Consider the following 20,461-nt stretch of genomic DNA (forward strand, 5'->3'; position numbering starts at 1 on the left):
TACATTGTCATGGGAGGAAATGTTTTTGTTTGGATTGACTGATAAAATAGATAATGTTAACACTCTAGCGGTGAACTTATTTTTGAGTTATGCAAGGTATACAGTTTTAAAGAGAAGAAACATGGCGGAGTTTCATAATATGAAAGTAGATATTGTAAAATTGTATATTTTTTACGTGAAGAAAAATATTTCATATATATTTCATTACTGTGTAGAACATAAACAAATGGAGCATTTTGATGAAAAAATTCTCTATAACAATATTTTTTCTTAGGAAAACACATCAGCCTTGTTTTCAAGTTGTAAATATTGTACAATGTTAGAATAATAAATAAATAAATAAATAAATAATAATAATAAAAATAAAAAAAAAATAAGCCTGATCTCAGAAGCTAAGCAATGTTGGGCTTGGTTAGTACTTGGATGGGAGACCACCTGGGAATATCAAGTGCTGCAGGCATTACATTTTACAATTGAAATGTGTGGAGGACAAAAGGAAATTTTGGAGTTATCACCCCCAGCTCACTAAACATAAAAGTCATGAAAGCAGAAATGCAATCGCCTGCGGCCACACCACCTTGAATAAGCCTGATCTCGCCTGATCTCGTCTGATCTCAGAAGCTAAGCAATGTTGGGCTTGGTTAGTACTTGGATGGGAGACCACCTGGGAATATCAAGTGCTGCAGGCATTACATTTTACAATTGAAATGTGTGGAGGACAAAAGGAAATTTTGGAGGAATCACCCCCAGCTCACTAAACATAAAAGTCATGGAAGCAAAAATGCAATCGCCTGCGGCCACACCACCTTGAATAAGCCTGATCTCGTCCTGATATTCCCAGGTGGTCTCCCATCCAAATACTAACCAAGCCCAACATTGCTTAGCTTCTGAGATCAGACGAGATCAGGCTTATTCAAGGTGGTGTGGCCGCAGGCGGTTGCAGTTCTGCTTTCATGACTTTTATGTTTGGTGAGCTGGGGGTGATTCCTCCAAAATTTCCTTTTCTCCTCCACACATTTCAATTGTAAAATGTAATTTAAAAATGTTATGCCTGCAGCACTTGATATTTCCAGGTGTATGGTGTCCATTTTAGGACATCCTCAGACCTTACCCCTCCTCAAGTCAATCCTCACCCCTCCTCAAGTCAATCGTCAGACATCAGACCTCACCCCTCCTCGAGTCAATCGTCAGACCTCCTCGAGTCAATCGTCACCCCTCCTCGAGTCAATCGTCACCCCTCCTCGAGTCAATCGTCAGACCGCCTCGAGTCAATCATCACCCCTCCTCGACTCAATCGTCAGACCTCCTCGAGTCAATCGTCACCCCTCCTCGAGTCAATCGTCAACCCTCCTCGAGTCAATCGTCACCCCTCCTCGAGTCAATCGTCACCCCTCCTCAAGTCAATCGTCAGACCACTTCAAGCCATACTATCCCCTCCCCCTTTTTACGGTTACTGGAATAGCTGGACAGAAGTTTAGCAGTGCAGTTTTACTTGCTCTAGAGACCGGTGAGTACTAGAACAATTAAAAAAAAATAAAAATAAAAAATACACAAATTAAATAGGCCCATATTAATATACGTACACAAACGTACCTTAATAGGACAGCGTGAGTTAGTGCAGTTCAATGTGTTGTACGTTAATTTGAAAATACGTTAAAGAAACTACGTATATTTATTTCACATTTTTTAATTACTTTTATAATATAGGTTGCTGGTGTTTTGCAGTGTTGAAAATCAGACGATGGAAAACCAGAACCGTATTTTTTAAGTGAAAACATACACCAATAACTCTTTCTTCATAATCTTATTATTATAATTACATTTTATCGTAAAAAGAGTAGTTTGAACTTTGAAAACGTTTTATTTCTAACATTGTATATATTAGGGTGGGTTTATGAATTTAATCAACTAAAATCTAAGATGCGTTGCTAATAATGACCAATCTTGCTATAAATTAAGCAAGCCTTTGAATACAAAAATAGATTTAACTGTACAAAAATATATATATATTTTAAATAAAATGTACTATTTTTTTTCTCGCAGCCATCTAGGATTTTCTCAGTTGGCATATATGAATACATGTTTGTGTTTTATTTAATTTTTCTAATAATCTTAATTATGTATGCTTATGAGATAGTGAAGTCAAAATAAGGAGATAGTAAATCAAAATAATGTGATACTAATTCAAAATAATGAGATAGTATGTCGAACTTATAATGTAATTTTAAAATGTATTTCTTTTTTTATTTGTCCATTGGCTTCCACGTTACGTTTTTAGCGAATTAGTAATTACATATCTTTTTTTTCCCAGTGGAATATGGCAGACTACAATGATCAGTATGATCAGCTGAAGAACGAATTAAAAGAAGGTAGTATAAACTGTATTTAGCATTTCTAGATATTTAATGTTGCACTCATTTTAAGTTATTAGTATTGTCTGCAGTTCTGTTGCAAAAGCTAACTCTATTTTTTAATTAAATTCATAGCACGAGCATTTTGTGGTAGCTAACTTAAGACGACTGTCGACTTGGTTTTTCAGCTCTGCACACTCCTTGCTAACAACAACGTTTTCCATTACACTCCTACATCAATAATTACATTATTGTAAACTGCACATTTGATTTAATTTGTGATTGTTGTACATATAGGAATACTGACAGACAATGGGTTTGATACACGCGTGAGAGCCCTGTTGAAAAGGACATCGCAGTCAGACGTCGTCAGTAAATGCCAAGGTAATTATGAGTCATTTCAGACCTCTTATAAATTGTGTTAAAGCTTGAAAAGTAATATCTTAAAGGGGGCTGTGTTCCTATCAGTGCAAGTTCTTACTAAAAGGAAGGTCGGGATGATTGGCTGTACTGTATGTAATTAATCCTCCGGACTGTAGATGGCAGTGCAAACAATCCAACGACAATTGTTTTACCACATTTAATAATGTTAAATATATTAAGTTGACAAATAAACCCTATGTAGCTACCAGATCACTGCTTTCTATGTGTTTTTATTGGGAAGATGGGTGTTTAATACATTTTTATTTGGGAAGATTTCAAATAAACTATAATAAAAATAAAACTAAAAATGCAATTCGTTTTATTTTTATTATTGTTTATTTGCCATCTTCCCAAATAAAAATGTATTAAACACCCATCTCCCCAATAAAACACATAGAAAGCAGTGATCTGGTAGCTACATAGTGTTTATTTGCCATCGTCCCTAATTAAAATGTGTCTGACCTATCTTCCTAATAGAAACCTAAAAAACCAAAAAAAATAGAAAGCATTACCTAGGCAGTGTCTCTTTAGCATCTTTCTCCAGACTCTTTTTTTTAATACTCATCTTTTGTACGGATGCCAAAAATAAATATTTTCCGAACAGCTTTTTGCATGAATTTAAAACATTTTCATTGTTCGTAGTGACGACTATATGTATTGCGACCAATTCTCCCAGTCATCCAGTCATCCTTTTATTATGACCTGATGTTGTATGGGAAACGCATGAGGTGGCTCAGAGACTGGACACCTTTTTATTCTTTATAACTCACAATTATGATACAGTTTCCTTCAAAGTTAATCTGAAGATACATTCATAATAATGAATGTACAAGGGCACAATATGGAGTCACAATTTTGGGGAAACTGAATAGGTGATATTTATATACAGCTTGGAGTTCTACATAATTTAAAAAAAAAAAAAAAAAAAAAAAAACCTATCCATCAAAGTGCAGACTTGGGATGTAATGCATGTAATTGCGAATTCAGAGGTTGAGAAGATCATGAACAGGTGAATTTGATTGAGTTGAATAAATAGCAATTGATAGAGGTGTGATTTACATGTCTAAACTTGATAAATACACATGGCAAATTATTTTAAAAACATTAAATACAAACGCAAATACTTGTAGTTCAAAATATTTAAATTACAAAACCAAATGCAGATACTTCAAATTTTGTTTTTAAATGTCTGGTCAGGTGTTAAACTATTACATTTACAATGTATTCCCCCTCTAAATCACAATTCACTGGTTGCCTACGAGGGCTTGAGAGGAGGCGAAATTGGGAGTGAGATATTAAGAATGAGACCAGATGAGAGGATTTCTCCGGTTGCTTAGGAGGCTTGAGAGGGGTGAGACATTTGAGAGTTTAAGAGTGAGACGAGTTTGAGGGATGGCGAGATTGAGGGCTGGAGTTTGGGAATGGTGCTTAGTAACATTGAGGTTAGATACTGATAGCAGGACGAGATAGGGGGGACGAAGAGTTTTCCCTTCTCGTCGGGTCAGGCAGCATCCTCTGGCTGCTGGGCGACGTAGAGAGGGAGACATGAGAAGAGCAAAGGATTAGATATAAACACTTTCCGCCAGGTCAGGCAGCATCCTCCGACTGCTGGGTGACCTAAAAGTGAGAGAGAGAGCAAAGTTTAGACATATAACATACAACAAACTGACTCTCGCTCCCGACGGGTCAGGCAGCATCCTCTGGCTGCTGGGCGTTTAGTGGAGCAAGAGACAGGAAGGGGACGAACAGGACAAAAGGACAGATCCTTCGCAACTCAGTGCAGCATCCTCAGGCAGCTAAGCTGGCAGCTGGGCGGCGTGGAGAGCTTAGGAAAAAGTGTCTCGGGTCCGTTTAGGAGAGACGAAAACAGAGAAACCCCCCCCCCCTCGGTCGGGGCCCGCTCGGCAGGTGGAGGCACGGCCTACTGCATAAGGGGACTGAAATGGTCCTGGACCTGAAATAGAAGAGAGGAGATGGGACAGCAAGGTTGAGGCCTGGAAGGCTTAGCGCATAAGCAGCAGAAGAATAGGATGTGGCCGGGGGTCCCCTCAGGCCGGCGAGGAACAGCCGGGCGGCAGTGGTTGAGACGAGAGGCCGACCCGGACAGCCGGGGGAGTGAGACTCACAAGAACCACACCGTGGGATAGAAAAGAGATCGCAGAGCCGCACACATAAACAAAAGCTAGAAGAAAAGAGAAAAGACAAGAGATGTTAGTAGACAACCTATGCCTATAAGCCGTCCGCACTGTGGAGAGGAAAAACCCCCCTGCAGGGAGGAAACCTCTGGTGGGCCTGGCGGAGAGGGCGCCCCCCACTCCGGGCAAGCTAACAAGTGCTTGGTGAGCTGTGGCGATGTCTGCAGAGGATGATCTAATATAAAGTTCACAGCTGAAGAGATCCAGCGCCCCATAGACTTAATCAAAGTGTTGATACCTGCGCTGGCCGCGGAGGCAGCTGCTCCGATCCAGAATGAATGGGGGAAAAATAGTAGAAGAAAGTCCGATCCGTGACGAGAGTGTGCATAAACGGGATGAGAACCAGTGACTCGTAAGTATAGATCTGGAGCTGTCGAAGAGGGGATCTGACAGAAGATACTGAATCCTCGGCTTAATTGGACCGTTTTTGAAGATCTGATGAAGAGGATAAAGTGGTTTCCGGGGATTTGAGAGAGATCTGAGCACTTGAGGCCTAGAGCTGGGAAGCTGGAAATTGATGGAGTTGAGAATTCTGCACAGCGGAGAAATCCAAAGGCGACGGTCAGGCACAGGGTTTCCATGACGATGTCGTTGAATAGGTTGAAGCATCCTTGCGGGAGAGCAGTGATGAGACAAAGGAGAAGGTCAGTAGAGATTGATTAACTTGATGGAGAGGAGGGGAGCAGGCTTTTCTCCATACCTCTGAGCGTTCTCTCTAGAGATCCGCTATCTCTAGAACGGACGAGAGGAGAAAGATTGGAGGCGAAATTGATACTGAATGCCCGCTAGGTAGCATCTAAATAGAGGAGGGGGCTAAACGTAGAGACAGCCTGAGGTGAGTGATGAAGGCGAGGAGGAGCTGTAGGTTGAAAGAGGTATGAGATCCGTTGTTTTTTTTTTTTTTTAATTATTTATTTTTTACTCGCAAAAGTGAGTAAATGAAGACCAGGCAGTCGAGTAGGAGGAACGGGTAGATGGGGCGAGAGCGTTCTCCATGAATCCACGTGGTGATTGAAGGAGGCCGGAGAGAGAGTTATTCAGTTGAATATTGTTTTGCTGAAAGGTAGTACGAGACGAGGGTTGGGGTCTGCTCCTTGGACCAGGTTGCAGAACTTCTGGATCTTGATGTAACTGTCTGTTTTGAAGTCCTGATGAAGTCCTGATTTTTTTTTTTTTTTATTTATTTATTTTTATTTTAACTGCAAGGTGTAGTGTTCTGTAGTAAAATTACTACAGCTGGCCAAAGTCCAGTATCTGGGTGCGTGGAATGGTTCACAAGACCTCATGGTTGAAATGGCTTAACGCTCAGAGTCTATCCATTGTATTCCCCTTGATGTCTTGGTACTCTTGCTTTTTTTTTTTTTTTTTAAACCGGTAAATCACAGGTGTTGTCATGGTAAGTTCACAGGGTGCACTCTGTTCCTTCAGGAATCCTGCAGAGGAAGTGCTTCACAAGAGCAGTTAGACATAGTACTTCCAAGGTAAGGTCATTGCATAGACAGAGCAGCTTTTTCTGAGGGTAGATATTAAAGAGTGAAGGATGTCTATTGATATAGGGAGCCAGGAGGAAGCAGCAGGGAGGGGGCTCTTGAGGATCTCTCTGAGTGTCAAGCAAACTGATGGGATGGATAGGAGTGTTGAAGAAGGGACGGAGATGAGGTGGCAGAAATACTAAATTCCGGAGATGTAGGCTTTAACGGTAGAGGGGGCTAAGTGAAGAGAATCCCTTGCATGGGCGATGGAGGCTAGAATCCGTTGCTCATTAAATCAGAATGGGATGTATTTTGAGTGCAGAAAGTTGTAAATGTTTTCCATCCAGAGGTAAATGAAGATTTGGTCGCTGGGACTAAGAGTGTGGCCATGTAGTGATGAGCAGATTGCAGAAGGTTGGAGAGTGTTGTATTTAGTTGAACGGCAGATGTTGGTGTTGCAGAGTTTGATGAGGGCTGAGGTGGCAGCTGGACCTGAACAAATATATGAAATCGACTGCTGAGATGTTTTTAAAACGAAGGCAGAGAGCTGAGATGCCAACCATCCTGTGTTAGTTAATACGGGATTGATCAGCGGTTTGCTACCATCTTGTCTGTTTGGAATGGAAAAGGTGAACTCATAAATCAGAGATTTGGGTTTCACAACTCCAATCATTCTCCAAATAGTGGAACTCCTTAATTCATAAATCAAACAGATTTCCAGTCTCGTACCATATATTAAAGCTTGTAGTATCTGAGAGGATGAGCGGACATATGACTAAATTGCTGAGGAAGTCAAGCTCTCCGTGTATATATATATCTTAGATCCAGGTATTGGAGGAAAGCTGGAGTGTTGGAAGCTCTGGAGGAGAGCAGTTGCAGATTTGAACAGTAAACTAAAGCCACTTTTGTATGCTGCAATAGAAGCAGATCTGAAGAGGGAGCCGAGATTTGCTGTAATGAGGAGATATTAACAGTAGAGGCAAGATCTGCTGAACGGGCAGAGATCTGAGGGAGTAAACGATGGAATGCTGTCAGTAGTCTGCAGTGGCCTGCTGTAGAGAGCAGAGAGCTGCTGAATGCGGTGAAAATTGGTATTTGAGAGTTAAGGCGTTTTTAGATGATGTCGGCGATGGGGCTGCCTTTGGGCAGAAATGAAGAATGCATAGATCTGAGGCCGCTACAGAACCTGAGAGGATAGGAATGCGTTGCTCGGAGGCTGCTACAAAACCTATTGATTTGATCAGGAGCAGTCTAAGAGTGTATTGTCCATTGCGGGATACGAGGACGCTTGACTGAAATGTTGATAATCGTAGCACATAGTTTCCGAATGTGACTGGTAGCTCAAATTGAATGAAATGGACTTTGAAAGTTATATTAAGTGCCTTGATGAAGTTGGGGGCAAATAAGGAAGTGCAAATCCAGGAACAAGAAGGTTGCAGGAATGGCCTGATGCAGGGAAGCTGTAAATTAATGTGACAGTGGATTCTTAACATCTCAGAAAGCTGATAAGCATGGCTTCATGACAAGGTTCTCAAGGGGAGGAGTTTGGATTTGAAAAAAATTCAAGTTAATATATGTAGAAAAAGAGGTTGAGGCAGGAGGGTACTGAGAATCCCTCAAAGACAACGAACTGCAGGAATTGGAGTTTGGAGAGTGCCAGATTCGCAGCGATAGCAAATCATCTTAAATTATGTAGAGCTTGTGGTGTTATGCTGCCATCTAGAGGTTTTGATTGGAATTGAAACTATTGGCTTCAGTGAAGCAGGGTAGCATATATTTGGTTATTGCGATTACAATCCTAGTCTATGTATTAAGCATTTGCTTTAGAACAGTTAGTGATGATATAAGTAAGTTAATGTAGGTCTAGAAGAGGAGCCTGCAGTATTTAGATGTCACAATTCGGCGAGTTGAAGCTCTCATGTTGCAAAAGCGCTGCAGCAGGAGCCAGAAAATTGCAGTCGTGTGGCACAGGCTCTCATTGCCTGTTAAAGCTGCCAGGTCGCCGTAGCAACTTACCACTCCCAGTAGTCACTCGCTGAGGCGTTGCCGTGGTAACCATGGTCTGTGAGGCGCCGGTGTAAAACAGTTGCAGTGCAGCGGTGACATTGAAACAGTCTTTCTGATGAAAACGCAGACCAAGTTGAGAATGACGGTGCGTTTTGAACGGCGCAGACTGAGCAGGTAGGAAAATAGCTGATACTATCTTGCGAGCGCAGACACAGAAACGGCTTGCAGTGAAAGAAACGAACAACAAAAAACAAACACAGACAAGGAAGCGGAAATAGTGCTGGGTTAAAGTAGAAAAAGAGAGCGAGATAGACAGGAGGGGCAGCCAATAACACGTACGTGGAGCAGTGCTGGCCATGCCCTAATAATTGACGTGGCGATCACTGCATTGTGCGATTGGCTGGAAATACTAAATGAGGCTGAACTGGGATCAGCTTCCACCCAGAAGAGATCGCGGACGCTACCGGGCAGGATGCCACGGAGGGAAGGTAAGACAGGCTAAAGAAAAGGAAATAGGAAAGAAGAAAAAAGGAGCGCAAAGCGGGAGAGCGCCCTCTACGGCATCCCCCGAATTACGCCTAAAGGCTAACATAAAACAGGATCAGGGGAACCTTGGTTCAGTTGACTTTTCAGATAAAGGAGGGGTTCGGAGGAAAAACAAGGAATGAGATCATAGGTTTGGAGTTGGACAAATATGAAGTCTTGAATTTATTGGTACATGACTCCAATTAATTCTGAAAAGTTGGTCCGGATCTTTTGAAAACTATCATTTGTAAAAGGGATAAGAGCTGTCTCAACAGATTAATGATTGGATTTAATTGAGGCGTCCCATGTATCCCAAAGAGACGAAAAACCTATAAAACTCCTAAGTAATTACAATGGAGTACCACACTCATACCTGACAGGGTAATGTGGTCCATTATGTGCAGACCTACACAGTTGAGCTGATTGAACTCAGTTTCATTTGCCTGGTGAAGACAGTTATATTCTTTTACGATTTATATTTAAGGGTAAGCATTAATCAATTATTATTTTATCTCACATGTATCGCATGCATTGCTATAAAGGATTCACAATATGTTCTAGAATTAAGAGAGTATTCTGTTGAATGTGCTGAAAGATACCATTGGGTGCTTTGGGTGATGTGTTCTTGGCCTGCCCGCAGCCCTTGCAAATACATATAAATGTATTAAAGTGTTAACGTAAATATCTGTTAAGACACTGGACTGCCCAGAACATCTGTCAGCTGGGGATATGAAGTAGCCTGTAGCTACTAAATCCAATATTTAACCGTTAATAAACCAAATGAGTACTGATCATACTCTGATTCGTAAAAAAAACTTTAAATACATAAGTCTGTGAATTTCTTGAGTACTAAATTAGTCAATTGGATATATTGCGGGTCCAGTGCATGAACAATACCCCACTAGGAGTAACAATATCTCTGTCCTCCTAACGTCTCCCCTGAGATAAGAGTCTGTGTTGAGCAAACAAAAAGAATATGTAAGAAATGTGAACCCTCAGTATTCGTGACAATGTTATCTTATCAAGGTTAGGTTTCACTTTCACCTTCGCTCTTCTAAACATTTTTTCCCCCCTGTCTCAACCCAGTCCTCCTTCTCTCTTTTGTTGTTTCCAATTCCCTCAGCCACAGTTAGCATAGTTTACCCTAAAAGGCAAGTTATGCTCAGCCCTTCTGTTGAACAGTCCCCAGAAGCTTGTAACTGCTCTACCCCCTACTTACTTGTTGATGCAGATTCCAACCGGACCCCCGGCTCCCTTGCAATATCTGTCGATAGTGCTTGGTAATCAGCAGCCTCCATTTCTAAGAAAAAAGATGAAAATTAAAGTAGAAAAAGCTACAAATAAAATCCCCAAACAGAGATTCCTCCACTAGCACAGTGTAGGTTTCACCTCAGATCACATGACCAATCCCACAATCCACCAGGCTTATTCAAGGTGGTGTGGCCACAGGCGGTTGCTGTTCTGTGTTTATGACACTTATGTTAGGTAAGCTGGGGGTGATTCCGCCGAGATTTCCTTTTTTTGTCCCCTGTTCACACATTTCAATGGTAAAATGTAATTACAAAAATGTAAGGCCTGCAACACTTGATATTCCCAGGCAGTCTCCCATCCAAGTACTAACCAAGCCCAACGTTGAGTAGCTTCTGAGATCAGAAGAGATCAGGCTTATTCAAGGTGGTGTGGCCGCAGGCGATTGCTGTTCTGTGTTTATGACTTTTATGTTTAGTGAGCTGGGGGTGATTCCTCCAAAATTTCCTTTTGTCCTCCACACATTTCAATTGTAAAATGTAATTACAAAAATATAATGCCTGCAACACTTAATATTCCCAGGTGGTCTCCCATCCAAGTACTAACCAAGCCCAACATTGCTTAGCTTCAGAGATCAGACGAGATCAGGCTTATTCAAGGTGGTGTGGCCGCAGGCGATTGCATTTCTGCTTTCATGACTTTTATGTTTAGTGAGCTGGGGGTGATTCCTCCAAAATTTCCTTTTGTCCTCCACACATTTCAATTGTAAAATGTAATTCCTGCAGCACTTGATATTCCCAGGTGGTCTCCCATCCAAGTACTAACCAAGCCCAACATTGCTTAGCTTTTGAGATCAGACGAGATCAAGCTTATTCAAGGTGGTGTGGCCGCAGGCGATTGCATTTCTGCTTTCATGACTTTTATGTTTAGTGAGCTGGGGGTGATTCCTCCAAAATTTCCTTTTGTCCTCCACACATTTCAATTGTAAAATGTAATTACAAAAATGTAATGCTTACAGCACTTGATATTCCCAGGTGGTCTCCCAGCCAAGTACTAACCAAGCCTAACATTGCTTAGCTTCTGAGATCAGACTTATTCAAGGTGGTGTGGCCGCAGGCGATTGCATTTCTGCTTTCATGACTTTTATGTTTAGTGAGCTGGGGGTGATTCCTCCAAAATTTAATTTTGTCCTCCACACATTTCAATTGTAAAATGTAATTACAAAAATGTAATTAGGCGATTGCAGTTCTGCTTTCATGACTTTTATGTTTAGTGAGCTGGGGGTGATTCCTCCAAAATTTCCTTTTGTCCTCCACACATTTCAATTGTAAAATGTAATTACAAAAATGTAATGCCGGTAGCACTTGATATTCCCAGGTGGTCTCCCATCCAAGTACTAACCAAGCCCAACATTGCTTAGCTTCTGAGATCAGACGAGATGAGGCGAGATCAGGCTTATTCAAGGTGATGTGGCCGCAGGCGATTGCATTTCTGCTTTCATGACTTTTATGTTTAGTGAGCTGGGGGTGATTCCTCCAAAATTTCCTTTTGTCCTCCACATTTCAATTGTAAAATGTAATGCCTGCAGCACTTGATATTCCCAGGTGGTCTCCCATCCAAGTACTAACCAAGCCCAACATTGCTTAGCTTCTGAGAGCAGACGAGATCAGGCTTATTCAAGGTGGTGTGGCCGCAGGCGATTGCATTTCTGCTTTCATGACTTTTATGTTTAGTGAGCTGGGGGTGATTCCTCCAAAATTTCCTTTTGTCCTCCACACATTTCAATTGTAAAATGTAATGCCTGCAGCACTTGATATTCCCAGGTGGTCTCCCATCCAAGTACTAACCAAGCCCAACATTGCTTAGCTTCTGAGATCAGACGAGATCAGGCTTATTCAAGGTGGTGTGGCCGCAGGCGATTGCATTTCTGCTTTCATGACTTTTATGTTTAGTGAGCTGGGGGTGATTCCTCCAAAATTTCCTTTTGTCCTCCACACATTTCAATTGTAAAATGTAATGCCTGCAGCACTTGATATTCCCAGGTGGTCTCCCATCCAAGTACTAACCAAGCCCAACATTGCTTAGCTTCTGAGATCAGACGAGATCAGGCTTAATCAAGGTGGTGTGGCCGCAGGCGATTGCAGTTCTGCTTTCATGACTTTTATGTTTAGTGAGCTGGGGGTGATTCCTCCAAAATTTCCTTTTGTCCTCCACACATTTCAATTGTAAAATGTAATTACAAAAATGTAATGCCTGCAGCACTTGATATTCCCAGGTGGTCTCCCATCCAAGTACTAACCAAGCCCAACATTGCTTTGCTTCTGAGATCAGACGAGATCAGGCGAGATCAGGCTTATTCAAGGTGGCGTGGCCGCAGGCGATTGCATTTCTGCTTTCATGACTTTTATGTTTAGTGAGCTGGGGGGGATTCCTCCAAAATTTCCTTTTGTCCTCCACACATTTCAATTGTAAAATGTAATGCCTGCAGCACTTGATATTCCCAGGTGGTCTCCCATCCAAGTACTAACCAAGCCCAACATTGCTTAGCTTCTGAGATCAGACGAGATCAGGCTTATTCAAGGTGGTGTGGCCGCAGGCGATTGCATTTCTGCTTTCATGACTTTTATGTTTTGTGAGCTGGGGGTTATTCCTCCAAAATTTCCTTTTGTCCTCCACACATTTGAATTGTAAAATGTAATGCCTGCAGCACTTGATATTCCCAGGTGGTCTCCCATCCAAGTACTAACCAAGCCCAACATTGCTTAGCTTCTGAGATCAGACGAGATCAGGCTTATTCAAGGTGGTGTGGCCGCAGACAACTGCATTTCTGCTTTCATGACTTTTATGTTTATTGAGCTGGGGGTGATTCCTCCAAAATTCCTCCAAAATTCCTTTTGTCCTCCACACATTTCAATTGTAAAATGTAATTACAAAAATGTAATGCCTGCAGCACTTGATATTCCCTGGTGGTCTCCCATCCAAGTACTAACCAAGCCCAACATTGTTTAGCTTCTGAGATAAGACGAGATCAGGCTTATTCAAGGTGGTGTGGCCGCAGGCGATTGCATTTCTGCTTTCATGACATTTATGTTAAGTGAGCTGTGTTTGATTCCTCCAAAATTTCCTTTTGTCCTCCACACATTTCAATTGTAAAATGTAATGCCTGCAGCACTTGATATTCCCAGGTGGTCTCCCATCCAAGTACTAACCAAGCCCAACATTGCTTAGCTTCTGAGATCAGACGAGATCAGGCTTATTCAAAGTGGTGTGACCGCAGGCGATTGCATTTCTGCTTTCATGACTTTTATGTTTAGTGAGCTGGGGGTGATTCCTCCAAAATTTCCTTTTGGCCTCCACACATTTCAATTGTAAAATGTAATTACAAAAATGTAATGCCTGCAGCACTTGATATTCCCAGGTGGTCTCCCATCCAAGTACTAACCAAGCCCAATATTGCTTAGCTTCTGAGATCAGACGAGATCAGGCTTATTCAATGTGGTGTGGCCGCAGGCGATTGCATTTCTGCTTTCATGACTTTTATGTTTAGTGAGCTGGGGGTGATTCCTCCAAAATTTCCTTTTGTCCTCCACACATTTCAATTGTAAAATGTAATGCCTGCAGCACTTGATATTCCCAGGTGGTCTCCCATCCAAGTACTAACCAAGCCCAACATTGCTTAGCTTCTGAGATCAGACGAGATCAGGCTTATTCAAGGTGGTGTGGCCGCAGGCGATTGCATTTCTGCTTTCATGACTTTTATGTTTAGTGAGCTGGGGGTGATTCCTCCAAAATTTCCTTTTGTCCTCCACACATTTCAATTGTAAAATGTAATTACAAAAATGTAATGCCTGCAGCACTTGATATTCCCAGGTGGTCTCCCATCCAAGTACTAACCAAGCCCAACATTGCTTAGCTTCTGAGATCAGACTTATTCAAGGTGGTGTGGCCGCAGGCGATTGCATTTCTGCTTTCATGACCTTTATGTTTCGTGAGCTGGGGGTGATTCCTCCAAAATTTCCTTTTGTCCACACATTTCAATTGTAAAATGTAATGCCTGCAGCACTTGATATTCCCAGGTGGTTTCCCATCCAAGTACTAACCAAGCCCAACAGTGCTTAGCATCGGAGATCAGGCTTATTCAAGGTGGTGTGGCCGCAGGCGATTGCATTTCTGCTTTCATGACTTTTATGTTTAGTGAGCTGGGGGTGATTCCTCCAAAATTTCCTTTTGTCCTCCACACATTTCAATTGTAAAATGTAATGCCTGCAGCACTTGATATTCCCAGGTGGTCTCCCATCCAAGTACTAACCAAGCCCAACATTGCTTAGCTTCTGAAATCAGATGAGATCAGGCTTATTCAAAGTGGTGTGGCTGCAGGCGATTGCAGTTCTGCTTTCATGACTTTTATGTTTGGTGAGCTGGGGGTGATTCCTCCAAAATTTCCTTTTGTCCTCCACACATTTCAATTGTAAAATGTAATTACAAAAATGTAATGCCTGCAGCACTTGATATTCCCAGGTGGTCTCCCATCCAAGTACTAACCAAGCCCAACATTGCTTAGCTTCTGAAATCAGATGAGATCAGGTTTAATCAAGGTGGTGTGGCTGCAGGCAATTGCAGTTCTGCTTTCATGACTTTTATGTTCGGTGAGCAGGGGTTAATTCCTCCAAAATTTACTTTTGTCCTCCACACAATTCAATTGTAAAATGAAAAGCCTGGAGCACTTGATATTCCCAGGTGGTCTCCCATCCAAGTACTAACCAAGCCCAACATTGCTTAGCTTCTGAGATCAGACGAGATCAGGCTTATTCAAGGTGGTATGGCCGCAGGCGGTTGCAGTTCTGCTTTCATGACTTTTATGTTTGGTGAGCTGGGGGGTGATTCCTCTGAAATTTCCTTTTGTCCTCCACACATTTCAATTGTAAAATGTAATGCCTGCAGCACTTGATATTTCCAGGTGTACGGTGTCCATTTTAGGACATCCTCAGACCTTACCCCTCCTCAAGTCAATCCTCACCCCTCCTCATGTCAATCCTCACCCCTCCTCGAGTCAATCGTCAGACATCAGACCTCACCCCTCCTCGAGTCAATCGTCAGACCTCCTTGAGTCAATCGTCAGACCACTTCAAGCCATACTATCCCCTCCCCCTTTTTACGGTTACTGGAATAGCTGGACAGAAGTTTAGCAGTGCAGTTTTACTTGCTCGAGAGACCGGTGAGTACTAGAACAATTTAAAAAAAATAAAAATAAAAAATACACAAATTAAATAGGCCTATATTAATATACGTACACAAACGTACCTTAATAGGACAGCGTGAGTTAGTGCAGTTCAATGTGTTGTACGTTAATTTGAAAATACGTTAAAGAAACTACGTATATTTTCTTCACATTTTTTAATTACTTTTATAATATAGGTTGCTGGTGTTTTGCAGTGTTGAAAATCAGACGATGGAAAACCAGAACCGTATCTTTTAAGTGAAAACATACACCAATAACTCTTTCTTCATAATCTTATTATTATAATTACATTTTATCGTAAAAGGAGTAGTTTGAACTTTGAAAACGTTTTATTTCTAACATTGTATATATTAGGGTGGGTTTATGAATTTAATCAACTAAAATCTAAGATGCGTTGCTAATAATGACCAATCATGCTATAAATTAAGCAAGCCTTTGAATACAAAAATAGATTTAACTGTACAAAAATATATATATATTTTAAATAAAATGTACTATTTTTTTCTCGCAGCCATCTAGGATTTTCTAAGTTGGCATATTTGAATACATGTTTGTGTTTTATTTAATTTTTCTAATAATCTTAATTATGTATGCTTATGAGATAGTGAAGTCAAAATAAGGAGATAGTAAATCAAAATAATGTGATACTAATTCAAAATAATGAGATAGTATGTCGAACTTATAATGTAATTTTAAAATGTATTTCTTTTTTTATTTGTGCCGGAAATGGGCTTCCATTGGCTTCCACGTTACGTTTTCAGCGAATTAGTAATTACATATCTTTTTTTTCCCAGTGGAATATGGCGGACTACAATGATCAGTATGATCAGCTGAAGAACGAATTAAAAGAAGGTAGTATAAACTGTATTTAGCATTTCTAGATATTTAATGTTGCACTCATTTTAAGTTATTAGTATTGTCTGCAGTTCTGTTGCAAAAGCTAACTCTATTTTTTAATTAAATTCATAGCACGAGCATTTTGTGGTAGCTAACTTAAGACGACTGTCGACTTGGTTTTTCAGCTCTGCACACTCCTTGCTAACAACAACGTTTTCCATTACAATCCTACATCAATAATTACATTATTGTAAACTGCACATTTGATTTAATTTGTGATTGTTGTACATATAGGAATCCTGACAGACAATGGGTTTGATACACGCGTGAGAGCCCTGTTGAAAAGGACATCGCAGTCAGACGTCGTCAGTAAATGCCAAGGTAATTATGAGTCATTTCAGTCCTCTTATAAATTGTGTTAAAGCTTGAAAAGTAATATCTTAAAGGGGGCTGTGTTCCTATCAGTGCAAGTTCTTACTAAAAGGAAGGTCGGGATGATTGGCTGTACTGTATGTAATTAATCCTCCGGACTGTAGATGGCAGTGCAAACAATCCAATTGTTTTACCACATTAAAATGCAATTCGTTTTATTTTTATTATAGTTTATTTGCCATCTTCTCAAATGAAAATGTATTAAACACCCATCTTCCCAATAAAACACATAGAAAGCAGTGATCTGGTAGCTACATAGTGTTTATTTGCCATCGTCCCTAATTAAAATGTGTCTAACTGTGACAGTCTGGCTCGCAGTGGTGTGGTGGATGACGTCACGGACCAGGAAGTAACTGACTCCAAAACAGTGGATGGGCGGGTGAAACCGAGTGCAAAAGCACTCGGCGTATTTAATAATAAACAAACAACAGATTTAAACAAAATACAAACAAAAGGGCACGAGGGCCAAACGAATAAATAAACAAACAAGTAAGTGCCGTGCTGGATAATCCAGCACGTATTAGCAATTGTTTTTAAATGTTATTCGTTATTCCTTCTCTCCTCTCTCCGCTCCCCGTACTCTCTACTCCAACACCCCAACACCAAATGCAGAGAGCTGCAGGTTTATATACTCTGGCCGAGGGATTTAACTAGTTGGTAATTATCTTATTATCCCCCGGCCAGAGTCTGCACGCGTTTGGTAAGGATGCATGACTGTCAGCTATTTAAATAATCAGTAGCTGATCAGCCATGCATCCTCACGGGGTTTTTAAATAATAATATAAGACGCGGCGCTTTTACCCGCGCCGCAAACAAAAATACAAATAATAATAAATAGGGGCGGGACACTCCGCCACACATGCCCCCCCTTGTGCGCAGCACACATGGCCCCAACGGCCAACTCCCCCCTCAGTCTTAAAGTCCCGGAAGAGGGGGAAGCAAGTTACTTCTGGGGGGTGGCCATGGTGGAATCTCTGGCACCCCCCCATTCTTCGTGGCCGGCAGCTCCCTCTTCCGGGGCTCCCGCCACACTCTATCCTGCCGCGAAAGTGCGGCTGGCGGAGCTGGTCTCCTGACCTCTCCCCCCTTCTTCATGGCCGGCAGTTCCTCTCCGTGGGGCTCCGACCACATGATCTCCAGCCGCGAAAGTGCGGCTGGGGGAGCTGGTCTCCTGACCTCCCCCCCTTTCTTCATTTCTGGCAGCTCCCTTTCATGGAGCTCCAGCCATCGTGTAGCGACCCCAGGCGAAGCAGGATCCCTGGCGACCCCAGGTGAAGCCGGACCCTCGACGACCCCCGGCGAAGCAGGATCCCTGGCGACCCCAGGCAAAGCAGGATCCCCGGCGACCCTAGGCGAAGCCGGACCCTCGACGACCCCAGGCGAAGCAGGATCCCTGGCGACCCCAGGCGACGGCAGCAGCAGCGGACCCTCGGAAGGCGACGGCAGCAGCAGTGGACCCTCGGAAGGCGACGGCAGCAGCAGCGGACCCTCGGAAGGCGACGGCAGCGGACCCTCGGAAGGCGACGGCAGCAGCAGCGGACCCTCGGAAGGCGACGGCAGCAGCAGCGGACCCTCGGAAGGCGACGGCAGCAGCAGCGGACCCTCGGAAGGCGACGGCAGCAGCAGCGGACCCTCGGAAGGCGACGGCAGCCGCAGTGGACCCTCGGGAGGCGAACTCGGGAGGGGAGCCCCTGGCCATGGAGGCGGCAGCGGGAGCTCCACTTCTCCCTCGTACCCTGTGTCCTGTAGAGAACAAAAGGCAGCCCCAGGCGATGCAGAACAGCCATCCCCAGGCAATGGCAATGGTGGGAGGGGAAAGCAGTCCTCCCACAGCGGCTGAGACGGAACCAGCAGGTATTTACCCTCTGCTGGTGGAGCTGGGAGTGGCAAGCAGTCCTCCCACGGCGGCTGAGGCGGAACCAGCAGGTATTTACCCTCTGCTGGTGGAGCTGGGAGTGGCAAGCAGTCCTCCCACGGCGGCTGAGGCGGAACCAGCAGGTATTCACCCTCTGCTGGTGGAGGTGGGAGGGGCAAGCAGTCCTCCCACGACGGTTGAGGCAGAACCAGCAGGCATTCACCCTCTGCTGGTGGAGGTGGGAGGGGCAAGCAGTCCTCCCACGACGGTGGAGGCGGAACCAGCAGGCATTCACCCTCTGCTGGTGGAGGTGGGAGGGGCAAGCAGTCCTCCCACGACGGTGGATGTGGAACCAGCAGGCATTCACCCTCTGCTGGTGGAGGTGGCGGAGGCAGAGGCAGCTCTTGCTGCTCTGCTCCTGGTGATGGTGGAGACAGAAGCAGCTCCTGCTGCTCTGCCCCTGGTGGTGGTGGAGACAGAGGCAGCTCCTGCTGCTCTGCTCCTGGTGGTGGTGGAGGCAGAGGCGATGGGGCGGATGCTGGCCACTCAGAGGGAGGCTGTGGCGGTGCTGGCTCCCTCTGCTGTGGCGGCTGGGCTGGTGTGTGCCGTGCTCCCTTCAGCAGCATAAATAGAGGCTGCTGGGGAACACCAGCATCCTGCCCTTCTCCCCCCCAGAAAAATTCAGGGGGTTGAGCCTGTAACTCCTCCCCTTCTGGCTCTTGGGACTGCAGCTTGGGTCCTAAGGCTGTGGAAGCGCAGACTTCCACCTCTTGGGCTATGGACGCACCGACTCCCCCCTCTTTGGGCTGTGGACGCACCGACTCCTCCCTCTTGGGCTGTGGACGCACCGACTCCTCCCTCTTGGGCTGTGGACGCACCGACTCCCCCCTCTTGGGCGTAGGACGTTCGGGCTCCCCCCCCTCGGGCGTAGGACGTTCGGGCTCCCCCCACTCGGGCGTAGGACGTTCGGGCTCCCCCCACTCGGGCGTAGGACGTTCGGGCTCCTCCCACTCGGGCGTAGGACGTTCGGGCTCCTCCCACTCGGGCGTAGGACGTTCGGGCTCCTCCCACTCGGGCGTAGGACGTTCGGGCTCCTCCTCCTCAGGCTGTGGAGGCGAAACCAGCAGGCATTCTCCCTCTGCTGGTGGAGACGGTAGCGATGGCTCCTCTCCCTCTGATGCTGGAGACGGTAGCGATGGCTCCTCTCCCTCTGATGCTGGAGACGGTAGCGATGGCTCCTCTCCCTCTGATGCTGGAGACAAAACCAGCAGGCATTCTCCCTCTGCTGGTGGAGACGGTAGCGATGGCTCCTCTCCCTCTGATGCTGGAGACGGTAGCGATGGCTCCTCTCCCTCTGATGCTGGAGACGGTAGCGATGGCTCCTCTCCCTCTGATGCTGGAGACGGTAGCGATGGCTCCTCTCCCTCTGATGCTGGAGACGGTAGCGATGGCTCCTCTCCCTCTGCTGGTGGAGACGGTAGCGATGGCTCCTCTCCCTTTGGTGCTGGAGATGGCAGCAGCAGGGTCTCTCCCATATCCGCAGCCAGGTAGTTGAGCACCATGGCTGCGATGTCTGGGAGGGATGCTGGGTGGTGTTGCTGTTCCCAGGCCTCCCAGCGCTCCCCATCTCTTGCCCACAGGAGGTTGATCACTGCAGGGAGGGCTTCCTCATAATCCCTCCCCGGCTCCACCAGCCAGTCCCAGACTCCCTCAGAGGAGAGTGCATTCGTCCTCTTTGGAGGATGCAGGTCCTCCCTCACTGGACGCTCTGGCTCCTCTTTCTCCTGCCATGGAGGGGGTTGGTCGGGTGCTATGTGACCCACCTCCCCAACAGCGAAGCACCACTCCTCACCTTTCAAGCAGGTGGGGCAGACGTC

General features: G+C 44.5%; 12 non-coding genes and 9 pseudogenes across 12 annotated transcripts; 1 reads left to right on the plus strand and 20 right to left on the minus strand.

Moving 5' to 3' along the window:
• The first annotated feature begins 560 nt into the window (after positions 1-560).
• LOC131713346 (5S ribosomal RNA) lies at positions 561-689 on the plus strand (annotated as a pseudogene).
• A 125-nt stretch (positions 690-814) lies between these two features.
• Positions 815-935, minus strand: LOC131716470 (5S ribosomal RNA; annotated as a pseudogene).
• A 9,610-nt stretch (positions 936-10,545) lies between these two features.
• LOC131714315 (5S ribosomal RNA) lies at positions 10,546-10,664 on the minus strand (annotated as a pseudogene).
• A 114-nt stretch (positions 10,665-10,778) lies between these two features.
• Positions 10,779-10,897, minus strand: LOC131713499 (5S ribosomal RNA; annotated as a pseudogene).
• Positions 10,898-10,997: 100 nt separating this feature from the next.
• Positions 10,998-11,116, minus strand: LOC131712318 (5S ribosomal RNA). Its single transcript, XR_009314213.1, has one exon. It is a non-coding gene; the product is annotated as a 5S ribosomal RNA (ribosomal RNA).
• A 457-nt stretch (positions 11,117-11,573) lies between these two features.
• On the minus strand, positions 11,574-11,702 carry LOC131716107 (5S ribosomal RNA; annotated as a pseudogene).
• Positions 11,703-11,800: 98 nt separating this feature from the next.
• LOC131711480 (5S ribosomal RNA) lies at positions 11,801-11,919 on the minus strand. The gene has a single exon (XR_009313366.1). It is a non-coding gene; the product is annotated as a 5S ribosomal RNA (ribosomal RNA).
• A 100-nt stretch (positions 11,920-12,019) lies between these two features.
• LOC131719081 (5S ribosomal RNA) lies at positions 12,020-12,138 on the minus strand. Its single transcript, XR_009317977.1, has one exon. It is a non-coding gene; the product is annotated as a 5S ribosomal RNA (ribosomal RNA).
• Positions 12,139-12,238: 100 nt separating this feature from the next.
• Positions 12,239-12,357, minus strand: LOC131709966 (5S ribosomal RNA). Its single transcript, XR_009311830.1, has one exon. It is a non-coding gene; the product is annotated as a 5S ribosomal RNA (ribosomal RNA).
• Positions 12,358-12,471: 114 nt separating this feature from the next.
• On the minus strand, positions 12,472-12,600 carry LOC131714170 (5S ribosomal RNA; annotated as a pseudogene).
• Positions 12,601-12,700: 100 nt separating this feature from the next.
• On the minus strand, positions 12,701-12,819 carry LOC131719083 (5S ribosomal RNA). The gene has a single exon (XR_009317979.1). It is a non-coding gene; the product is annotated as a 5S ribosomal RNA (ribosomal RNA).
• Positions 12,820-12,919: 100 nt separating this feature from the next.
• LOC131710097 (5S ribosomal RNA) lies at positions 12,920-13,038 on the minus strand. The gene has a single exon (XR_009311966.1). It is a non-coding gene; the product is annotated as a 5S ribosomal RNA (ribosomal RNA).
• Positions 13,039-13,162: 124 nt separating this feature from the next.
• On the minus strand, positions 13,163-13,281 carry LOC131714019 (5S ribosomal RNA; annotated as a pseudogene).
• A 100-nt stretch (positions 13,282-13,381) lies between these two features.
• Positions 13,382-13,500, minus strand: LOC131718737 (5S ribosomal RNA). The gene has a single exon (XR_009317633.1). It is a non-coding gene; the product is annotated as a 5S ribosomal RNA (ribosomal RNA).
• A 114-nt stretch (positions 13,501-13,614) lies between these two features.
• On the minus strand, positions 13,615-13,733 carry LOC131720735 (5S ribosomal RNA). The gene has a single exon (XR_009319632.1). It is a non-coding gene; the product is annotated as a 5S ribosomal RNA (ribosomal RNA).
• Positions 13,734-13,833: 100 nt separating this feature from the next.
• Positions 13,834-13,952, minus strand: LOC131719084 (5S ribosomal RNA). The gene has a single exon (XR_009317980.1). It is a non-coding gene; the product is annotated as a 5S ribosomal RNA (ribosomal RNA).
• A 114-nt stretch (positions 13,953-14,066) lies between these two features.
• LOC131715795 (5S ribosomal RNA) lies at positions 14,067-14,175 on the minus strand (annotated as a pseudogene).
• Positions 14,176-14,272: 97 nt separating this feature from the next.
• LOC131716544 (5S ribosomal RNA) lies at positions 14,273-14,381 on the minus strand (annotated as a pseudogene).
• A 100-nt stretch (positions 14,382-14,481) lies between these two features.
• Positions 14,482-14,600, minus strand: LOC131709932 (5S ribosomal RNA). The gene has a single exon (XR_009311796.1). It is a non-coding gene; the product is annotated as a 5S ribosomal RNA (ribosomal RNA).
• A 114-nt stretch (positions 14,601-14,714) lies between these two features.
• LOC131710539 (5S ribosomal RNA) lies at positions 14,715-14,833 on the minus strand. Its single transcript, XR_009312413.1, has one exon. It is a non-coding gene; the product is annotated as a 5S ribosomal RNA (ribosomal RNA).
• Positions 14,834-14,933: 100 nt separating this feature from the next.
• Positions 14,934-15,052, minus strand: LOC131710778 (5S ribosomal RNA). The gene has a single exon (XR_009312660.1). It is a non-coding gene; the product is annotated as a 5S ribosomal RNA (ribosomal RNA).
• Between the last annotated feature and the right edge of the window lie 5,409 nt (positions 15,053-20,461).

Source organism: Acipenser ruthenus, chromosome 44 (genome assembly GCF_902713425.1).
Source record: "Acipenser ruthenus chromosome 44, fAciRut3.2 maternal haplotype, whole genome shotgun sequence".
NCBI classification, from domain to species: domain Eukaryota; kingdom Metazoa; phylum Chordata; class Actinopteri; order Acipenseriformes; family Acipenseridae; genus Acipenser; species Acipenser ruthenus.